General features: G+C 29.4%; 1 long non-coding RNA gene across 1 annotated transcript; it reads right to left on the bottom strand.

Annotated features, from left to right (window-relative positions):
- Positions 1 to 4,924: 4,924 nt before the first annotated feature.
- Positions 4,925 to 10,689, bottom strand: LOC113375781. Its single transcript, XR_003367020.1, has 3 exons — positions 10,561 to 10,689; positions 10,081 to 10,171; positions 4,925 to 4,985 (listed from the first exon to the last, which is right to left on the bottom strand). It is a non-coding gene; the product is annotated as an uncharacterized LOC113375781 (long non-coding RNA).
- Positions 10,690 to 11,439: the final 750 nt, after the last annotated feature.

The raw sequence follows: 11,439 nt of genomic DNA, 5'->3' as shown, positions 1-11,439 counted from the left end.
AAATATAATGGATTTTTTGATGGAAAGTTATTTATTTAAATGGCGAAAAAGCACACGTGTATGAAAATGAATATTGGGAACAGATTTGTGATTTTAAATTGATAAAGAAACTAGTTGTAAATGGGATTTTGTCTTGAGGGTAGTTGCATGAACGTGTATATAATCTGCCTAATAAATAACAATTAAGATTTAGCTATTGGTTAAAGTTTTTAATTATTTTTTGTAACTAATGCTTTTTACTTTTTTGAAATTGGTGCAGCCAAAAGGTCGACGACAGTCAAATGTTATGTCTCAGATCCATATTATATAAAATTTTGGTGTCAAACGAATCAGAATGACTTGAAACATAACATCAGCAAGTTGGATTTTCTGGCAAAAACGTACACATCGGGAAGTTAATTATATTAGTTTTATAAATTTATTTATTGGTGAATGAATTCAAGATATTGCAAATTTTCTAAGGGCAACACACACACACATACATTTTTTCCATTTTTTTCCAAACTAGTTGGGCGCATGGCATCGTGCCTTAAGGTAAATTGCTGGAACTTCCCGTACCAAAAATTATTTTTTTTTGAAAAGATTAACATTTTTGAAAAAAATTTACTCTGAAAAAATTAGATTTTTGAGAAACTATAAATTTTTGACAAAAATTTACTTTTTTTTTTTGAAAAAAAAAAGACTTTTTGAAGAAAAATTTATTTTGACATATTTTGGAAACTGAACTTTTTTCCAAAGCAATTGTACTGCTTTAACTGCATAGAGACGAAATATCGAAGCGCGTAAGCGCCGCGTCGCTGTCTAACGGATAAACATTGGTACGGAACCCATAGAAATGTAAACATAATTTATACTTATTGTTAAAATCTCTATAAAATATCTGATAATTTGATGTGCATATGTCTAATGATCATTTTTGACCGCCAAATGGCATTTTTTTTTACTTTTTCTACTAGATCTCCGAAACCGCTATACCTGCTTTCATGAAAATTTGATCAGTTCATCTTGTTAATAGAAGTAAAATGTTTTTTGAATTATTCAAATCGGTCGCTCCGTTCTCTCAAATACTGAGTTACAGTTTTCGGCACTTTTTGCCCCGTATCTTCGGAACGGCTAGACCTGCCTTTGCCAAAAACTAATCAACATGTCTTCTTATCAATACGAATCGAATGTTTTTTGAATTATTCCCGAAATCGTCGACGAAAATTTGTATCCGCACACACATACAAACACGCACACACACATACATACACACATACATACACACACACACACACATACATCGATTTTTTCTAAGGTATGCTAAAATGGGAAAGTTAAAAATTTGACTTATCTGAAACATATAATTAACAAATCTGACTTTCTGGCGAAAATATAAACTTCTCCTTCTGGAAAAGTAAATTTAAGATTTATTTCAAATTGATTTTTATTATCCAACGCGAGTTTTCTATGAAATATTTTCTTGTAAGCTTTCCTTTTATTTATTTTATATTTACTGCAACAGCTTTTTGAAAAATGTAACTACGGTTATGTAACCATTAAATATAGTTTTATTTATTTTATTTTTTTTAAAATCTATCGTTTGATGTTTTTCTAGGGCTTGTCTCTTCATTGAGCTATAAATCGAGCTACAGCATTTTTCAATAAATATATAGTCGGAGCTTTTGTGAAAGGAAAATGCTTTGAAGAATAAAAATAAATGGATAGAAGCTTTTATCGACAGAAAGCTGATTCGAGGTTTCTTTTTTCCTTTTGGCAAGTAGTTGACTACTATGTTGGAGATGTAATTATGGCTTTGCGAAAATATTATACGGGCAATGGATAACTAACCATTGTTTTTTGTTAATTTCTCTAAGAAGATTATGCCAGAAAATCCGATTTGCTCACTTTATGAAGTTTGTCCTAAGGGGGCGTCCATTAATCACATGAGGTAAGGGGGGGTTTGACAAAAAAATCACGTCGGGGAGGGAGGGTATAGTAAAATATTACGTGTATTTATTTGTTAACTGATTTCTTTAAAAAAAAACTCAAACATTTATAAAAAAAAATAAAATCTTTTAGTTTTTTCACGCAACTAAAAATACACGTGATGTTTCATGGGGGAGGGGGGGTCTAATTTTAAATATCACCATATATCACCAAGGCGTAGATGGGGTTTAAAAATCCTTAAAAATTCTCATCTTAAAATATTACAGGCCTGCACAAAGTGGCTGAATTATGAAAATTTATCAAAGTTTAGAATAAATAGTTTCTATGACATATACCTTGTATTTCCTAGATGTGCAGATTATATGAAAATCTTGTAAATTTTCTGAAAAGGTTGTAAATTGTCTAAAAATGATGTGGATTGTCTAAAAATGATGCAGATTGTATGAAAATGATGCAGATTGTCTGAAAATGCTGTAAATTGTCTGAAAATGTTGTAGATAGCCTAAAAATGTTCCAGGTAGTCTAAAAATATTTTAAATTGTCTGAAAATATGGTAGGGTGTCTAGAAATGTTGTAGATTCTCTGAAAATGTTTTAAATTGTCTGAAAATATTGTAGGGTGTTTAGAAATGTTTCAGATTCTCTGAAATTGTTGTAAATTGTCCAAAATTATTGTAGAGTGTCTGAAAATGTTGTAAATTGCCTGAAAATGTTGTAGATAATCTAAAAATATTCCAGATAGTCTGAAAATATTTTAAATTGTCCGAAAATGTTGCAAATTGTCTGAAAATGCTGTAAGTTGTCTGAAAATGTTGTAGATAGTCTAAAAATGTTCTGGATTGTCTGAAAGTGTTTTAAATTGTCTGAAAATATTGTAGGGTGTCTAGAAATGTTGCAGATTTTCTGAAAATATTTTAAGTTGTCTGAAAATGTTGAAAATTGACTGAAAATATTGTAGGGTATCTAGAAATGTTGCGGATTTTCTGAAAATGCTGTAAATTGTTTAAAATTGTTGTAGGCTGTCTGAAACTGTTGTAGATAGTCTAATAATGTTCCAGATAGACTGAAAATATTTTGAATTATATCTGTAGGGTGTTTGGAAATGTTTTACAATCTCTGAAATTGTAAATTGTCTAAACTTGTTGTAGACTGTCTGAAAATGTTGTAAATTGTCTGAAAATGTTGTAGATAGTCTAAAAATGTTCCAAATAGTCAGAAAATGTTTTAAATTGTCTGAAAATATTGTAGGGTGTCTAGAAATGTTTTAGAATCTCTGAAATGGTTTAATATTGTCTAAAATTGTTACAAACTGTCTGAAAATGTTGTAGATAGTCTAAAAATGTTCCAGGTAGTCTGAAAATATTTTAAATTGTCTGAAAATATTGTAGGGTGTCTAGAAATGTTGTAGATTCTCTGAAAATGTTGTAAATTGATTAAAATTGTTGCAAGTTGTTTAAGATTATTTGAAAATGTTGTGGATTTTTAGTTTTTTTTTATTAATTAGTCATTTTCAAATGGCTTCAATCACATTACGGCTTAAGACAATATTTTAAAAACTGTGTAATGTTGTAAAGACAGGCTTATAGTTTATTTTGAAGATTTCTATTTAAAAGTATATCGAGTTGCCTCAGGATTTTTTTAAAAAAAAAATTTAATTTAAATATATCTAAAACCAGATTTAAATTAATCGGTTTAACATTTATAAATGATATAAAAAGTGCTCGGATAAATTAGGATTTTATTTTATCTTCAATATCCATTTAAAAGAATACCTTAGGGTTGTTTTTTGTTAGGAAAGTTTGTAGAACAAGTTTATCTCAAACCTCATTTATATTAATCAAATGTTTTAAGATTTGTGAATGATATGAAAAATAAACTTGTAGGGTTATTTTTTACTAAAGTATAATTTTAATAAGCATCATAATATTATTATTATTTTTTTGTTGTTGTATGTAAAATACGGTTTTTGAATTTTAGCGGTTAAAATGCGTTTAATTTTTTTATTATTTTTATGTTGGCGGTTACTTCAACCTGAAGTGTAAATTAAGTTTTGACATTTCGGATTTTTAACACTTATTTTATTTTTCTGTTTTTTTTTTTTTATAAAATGGAACTTTTTTGCAAAAAAACTCGACAGAACAGAACTTTTTTGCAAAAAACATAAATAGTAGGGTTATCTTTTACTAAAGTATAATTTTAATAAGCATCGTAATAATAATATTGTTATTATTATGAATTTTTTTATTATTTTTATGTTGGCAGTTACTTCATCCTGAAGTTTTGACAGTTCGGATTTTTAACACTTATTTAATTTTTCTATTTTTTTTTTTAAATAATTGAACTTTTTTGCAAAAAAAACTCGACAGACAAGTATTGAAGTGTTTATGTATATTCTATATAAGATTTTCAATTCTTCTCAACAATACGAGAGGTTTTCGGCGTCCATTGAAATCCGGCGCATGAAATTATTTATATTTGAACAGGATTCCACAATCCTTTCATTTCGTGTTCAGTCGGAATTCGCAATCAAAATCACCAACAAAGGACATCATGATGATTTATTTATATTTGATATATATTTGTGACCGTTTCATCATATTCATTCATTTTAAATATTCGAATCACAAAAGTCGAGAAGGGACAATATGGCGGCGACCTTTTGCCAGTATTAATATTAATGCTCCAATATTTGCGGCATTCGATGAACTGATATATATTATGGATGAAGTATTTAAACCCAGGAGGTATATCAATCAATAAATCGTTTTGTACTTAATTAAGTATATTTACATAGTCATAATAATATTTACAATAACATTTATAAAAATACACATACATATTTTAAATAACATTTACCTTTCTAACAATAAATATACATATAATAAATATAATGTTTTAGAAAGCGTCTTTCTAGAAAGCATTTCAACTTGGGGGCTCATCGAGTTGAAAATGTTCTTGGAAAATCATAAATACTTAGGATATTTTACAATTAGACTGATTAAGTATTTATACATTTACTTCATGTAGACTAGATGACATCTCGGTTGGTTGAATAATCTGAAAAAAAGAGAAAATAAACAAAATTTAAAACACTTGCTAAAAGTATGATCAGAGGTACGTTTTATATTAAATTTTAAAGAATGATTTATTTATTTTCTGTATTAAGTGAACGCATCTGAAATTAGTTGCAAAACATGAAACAGAAAGATCTGAAGTTAGTTGCAAAACATGAAACAAACTTGCAAGTGTAAATGCTTTTAAACTTTAAAACTTTTTTTAAGAGGTACGTTTTATATTAAATTTTAAAAAATGATTTATTCTTTATATTTATTTATATTGTAACAAAGTGATATTGTTTGGATAAGTGAACGCACCTGAAGTTAGTTGCAAAACATGAAACAAACTTGCAAGTGTAAATGCTTTTAAACAATCATAAACACTTTAATATATAAATGTATTTATTAACGTAGTCATTTTTAACTTTTTATAATTAGTTATAACTAAAAACTCTATCTATTGTAATAAACTACTGGATTACAATTACAATGATAGTTTCTGACAGTTTGACAATCGTAATGGCCGACATTTTGACAATCATAATGGCCGACATTTTGAATTTGTAATTCAAACAATTTTTAGTTTATGTGTTTGTTCTAATCGGTTTCTGGTTGTTGCGCATTTATTTAATTAAGATGTGACAAAAATAATAAAATAATTACATTGTTGTGAAACCTTCATTGCTTATCTATCCGTCAGTCCATCTCCAGTCCGTTTGTCCTTTTGTAACGCTGATGACGTCTCTTGGAATCCAATTAAATAGCAATTTAGCTAAAACCACCATTCAGGGCAAAATGTTTTGCTTCAATTTGTATTTGTGAAATATTGCGTTATAATTGCATTAGGAAAGGTGATAGAGGTGCTCCAGGGGGCACATGAAGAAGTACAAAGTTTGGGTGTGACGGTTTTAAAAATATCTTAGAAATAAATTATATAGCATGTCTTAACAGATAGATTTTATACTAATTTATATATATTTAGTTTTTTGTAGTTTTTTTTGTATGATTTATAATGTTTTGTTTGAAAAATTCAAAAATCAAAATGGCGGCTAAGAACTGTCAAAACTTTTCAAATGGATACAAGGTGTTATGGGAACTTATCATTTTATTCTAAAATTGTTAAACAGCATATTATTGTTTTATCGTTTTCAGTAAATGCACAAACATATTTACAAAATATTGTGTTATAATTGTATAAGGAAAATGATAGGGGTGCTCTAGGGGGGCACAGAAAGAAGTAAGGAGTTTCGAAAGATTTGGGTAGAAAATTTTAGAAAAATATTCAGAAATAGAGTGAGTGTGTTTAATACGTGTCTTATGTTAATTGGTAGTGATTTATTTGTTTTGCAGTTATTCTATTTCATTTTAGTGTTTTGGTTTAAAACATTCAAAATTCGAAATGGCGTCCAAGAACTGTCAAAACGTTTTCCAAATATTTTATTATATTATTATAATAATTTCTTGTTTGCACACTAGTTTTCTGATATTATTTTCAAATGCTAAAACGTATTTACAAAATTCATTAATAATTTGCAGTTTTATAATTAATCAATAACGTTCGGACATATTCAAAATGTCGTCCAACATAGTGCAATTTTATAAAAACTGAGAATAATTTTAAAAAATACAGCAATTTTCATCAAATTATCGATAAACCAGCAGCTATAAGTACTTTAATTAATAACTACTTATTATAAATTATTATCATATAATTATTATAACCTCCAAAATGTTCTTTATGCTTACTCCATGACTATAATGAACAAAATCTTAAGACCACTCTATTTCTATCACTTAGAGTGATGTTTTAATGACTAATTTTTCTCGAGCAATAGAAAATAAATTGGATTTCCTTAATTGAGATATATAACACGATGTTTGTGCTAGAAGCAGAAAAAAAAAGAAAAAAGGGTCGGAAAATGGTCGTTATGTACTTGATTCGTTTTACTAATATAATTGGCTTTGGAATAAAGATGGAACTATCCGGTAGTAGATTTAATTATAGAAATATAAGGGAAAATAAGGATACACGATTTTGTACCTACTATTTTAGCTTTTATCTACATTGAGGAAAATTAGATGAATGAAATCCAATTTGAACGAAGTTGTTATCATCGGAAACTCAAAGTTTACCAATTTAGCTTTTGTGCTGAAATTATTGTATGCTCTGACACGTGGGTAAGGGATTATAATATATACATATATATATATATATATATATATATATATATATATATTAATGTGGTCCTTAATATGGATATTTTTGCATTTCTTTGCTTGCAGGGGCTCTAATGCCTCCCAAATGATGAAAAAATCTGTGAAGGTTATAGTATTTAAAATCAACTGCAACATCATCCGCAGTCGAACCAAAGTTTTTGAAAGAAAAAACTTTATTTTTGAAAAAAGCAGTTGAAAATTTCACCTGAATAGCTAAATCTGAAATCTTATTGATTATGGATTCAATATTCCTTAAGACAAAATACCTTTAACAGCTAGTTTTATAAATATACGAATAAATACTACCAGATTGAAGTTCTAGAATAATCTAAAACAAACTATATATATTGCCCTTCAAGTGATAATCTGAGAATTGTAAGTAGTAAAAATGATTTTTTATAAATTTATAAAAGTTTGTAATAATGGACTATGCCTTTAGACAAAATGCTACTTACACCTAGTTTTGTTTATAAATCTAATTAAATTCATTTGTACTAAAAATATTGAAAAAACGCTTACCATAGGTATCCAAGCCTTAGCAAAAGTATATGAAAAAGCGTTTTGTTAGGTTGGGGCAACATGGCGAGCACTATCGATTTTCAAACTAAAAGTATGATTTGCTTACAGATATCATGCAACTCGCTACAAGGCAAAATGCCACTTACATCTAGTTATATGAAATATTTACTCCAAACGTGGTAGACAACGTGTTTTGAACTTGTAACATAGAACATTTAGCTTCATATCATATTCAGAAAATAGAACTTCATATGCTTTTGACACGTGGATAAAGGTATATATATATATATATATATATATATATATATATATATGTATGTATGTATGTATGTATGTATGTATGTATGTATGTATGTATGTATATATATATGTACATATCCACATGTGTGTGTTTAATTTATTTCGGTACATGAGTTTTGTTCGTCTGTTTGCTTATCTGGGCACAAATCTGTTATGAAGTTTGAAGATGCGTACTTAATCCTCGTATGAAACGTTTGCGGGCATCCCCATTGCGCCCCCATTTCGGCCCCATTTTCGCCCCAATGGCATCGATTCAGTAGCAGAATTCTGTTTGCCATTTCTCGATTCATCTAATTCAGACATTAATGAATACAAACATCGATGTCAATGGAAAAAAAATAAAAGAAATATTTCTGTGCCCACACACAGCATTTATGTTAAATGTATATATATGTATATATATGTATATATATATATATATATATATATATATATGTGTGTGTGTATGTATATATATATGTACATATAAACTGACTTAAGATAACAAATGAAGTCCTGAAAAGTATAGGCGAAGAAAGGACTCTACTGAGCACAATCCTGAAGAGAAAAGAAAACTGGATCGGACTTGTTCTGCAAAAAAAACTTCAATGCAATTCAGGGAAGAATAGTGTAAGAGATTTCCCATTGCCACTTCACACCGCAGTGCGCGAAATAGGCTTGTTTTCAACTGGAAACATATTTTTGATCTATATATTGGTGAAAATGGACAGATTGCCGGAACGAGGGCTCGAACTCGCAACCCCATTCGCATCCATATATACACACACATATCTATATATATATATATATATATATATATATATATATATATATAAACATATATATTATTAATTTGGAAATATGAACAAACAACACTCTTTTTTTCACTAATTTATTAAATAATAACTTTCACAAACCTTTCGAGACTAGGTTTGTCTTATCATCAGTGTGTTATAATTTAAAATTTAAAATATGGAAACCTAAATTAGCATTATGTGTTATCCGTTACAAGTCGTTCGATATACTGTCTTCTGCCACACCAACCTTGTAACGGATAACACATAATGCTGATTTAGGTTTCCATATTTTAAATTTTAAATTATAGCACACTGATGATGAGACAAACCTAGTCTCAAAACGTTTGTGAAAATTATTATTTAATAAATTAGTGCAAAAAAGAGTGTTGTTATTTAATATATATATATATATATATATATATAAAACTTGTTGAATTGTTAAAACCATTGCACATTAGCAATGTGCAAATTATAATCAGTAATAATTTTAATTATTATTATTAATATTATTATTATCATAATGATTGATTTGATCTCCTGAAATCCTATGGGATTATAATTACTAGAATAATTTGGCATTGAAAGGTTTCGGTTAGTTTGTATAATTTTCATTTAATAATGACCGCAAAAACCGTTTTGAATTGAAAACATAATTAAATTTATGAAATACCACAAAGTGAATTCAGAGAGAAATTAAATGATTGACGTTTTGGATTTAGAAATAAATCGTTTGTTGTTCGATTATATTATTCGATATTGATTTTAATCAACCACAAATATAAATGGACCATAAATATAAAGCATATATATTTTAAACTAGGTGTACCAGATGTTTACCTGTCTGTCTGTTCTTTTGTCTAACTATCTAACTGTTTACCTGACTACCTATACATACATGTGAGTGTAGTAAAATTTAGTGCAAAGTGTCTACTCGATCCTTTCTTCTACTAAGTCCCTTCTAAATAAATAATAAAGCCCTTGTGATTGTAAATAACTAAATGGGCAACCGTGTGAGGAGTTGTTAAGTAGGTACTTTAGAAGCCGACACTTGAATAAGATATGATTACCTTGCTTTGGAGGTGATTTTCTGCGAAATATGCCACCACAAGGTATTTTGCTTTAGAGAAGTTTGTAGGGAATTTTGTGAGCTATATAGTTTACTTGAGCGTTTCTGTAAAGTTAATAGTTTCGCGGATACTTGATAAAATATGAAAATAAATCTGGTCTGTATTATAATATAAAGTCCTTTTTCTACATCAGATTTTCTGCATTTGCATCACTCACCTGATTCTATTCAAATATTTTCAGAAGGAAAGTTGCCGCTTTTTGTTATATTGGAGCAGCAACTTGCAAACCACGGCTAAACCTGCGTCACCTGAAAAAGAAGGAAAAACGGTTATATTTAAAATTAAATTATGTTATATGGACCCTATATATTATTTTAGCACTATAAACCGGGCATTCTTTGCATACTTTATATTATCATTTTTCATACTCTATCTCTCTGTTTATTAACACTATTGAGGATTGATCCCGAGACCTCCTCGTGGCAGTCGCGCACTTTGATCCCTACTACTTTATCGGGTTAAAAATACATTATGGGCCAAGTGCTTATTACTAAAGTGATGCGACGATACGCGAAGAATTCCGAACGATTGTAGTGTTGAGGTGGTCCAGTGGCCTGGTGATCGCCTGCCACCTTAAACGTATCATCCAATCTTTTTGGAAGTCTCATCAGAAGTATAACTTCTTCCTCCATCTTACCTGTGTTTCATGTTTTGTGGTCCCCTGCCGCATCAGCCTCTGCCTGCTCCGTTCCTGGTCGGTGGCTCCGTTGCCACCAGCAGGCCCTCTGGTTCCTGGTGGATCCCTGGTCGGAATCCCTGCTCTCTTCAGCATCCTGCAGAAGGCCTGCCGAAACGTCAGACGAAACTGTCTGCTCATGGCACAGTAGAGGATGAAGTTGATCGCGGAATTGATCAGGGCGAAGATGTCCATCACTTCACCTGAAAAGAAAGGACAAAAAATTCGTTTGTTATAATTAATAATTAATAAATCGATGTTAATGAACTGCTGTGTCTACTGGTGAGGTGTATAATGGTTCGCAGAATTGCTATGCCTATTGCTGAGTATTATAGTTCAATTCTATTGAAAATGTATATTGATGAATTGAGATTATGATTAAATTTCGATTCATCATATATAATAACATTGCAGAGTGTATTATAATCAGATTGGATCTTGAGGATTTGCATACGAGAGCATGCAAACTGTGAATTGGCCTATTGGCAACACGCATATGCACAGGATCAATATATATATACTAGCTGACCCGGCAAACGTTGTTTTGCTAAGTAAGGTATATTCTAAACTATTTCTACAGAATCAAAAAAAATAATACTTTAAAGGTATAAGGATGTGTTGTTTGAATACTATATACAATAAGGTATTATAAAAACAATAAACCCCATTAGCTTGTCTATATTTTGTCAATACAATCAAACTGGAAATTTTATACACTTTCTATAGAAAACATGGTATAATCCAATCCAAGTCTTTTTTGGTCTTTCGACTTATTGTTTCAAGTTTTTCAGATTCTATTTGGATTTGGGATTTTCTGTATAATTGTAAATAATACTATAA

This window comes from Ctenocephalides felis, unplaced genomic scaffold (genome assembly GCF_003426905.1).
Source record: "Ctenocephalides felis isolate EL2017-DRISC unplaced genomic scaffold, ASM342690v1 CF-g0.4_SCAFFOLD_00845, whole genome shotgun sequence".
NCBI lineage: Eukaryota > Metazoa > Arthropoda > Insecta > Siphonaptera > Pulicidae > Ctenocephalides > Ctenocephalides felis.
Note: the sequence above shows the minus strand (reverse complement) of the source record. Positions and strands in the feature narration are given on the sequence as shown.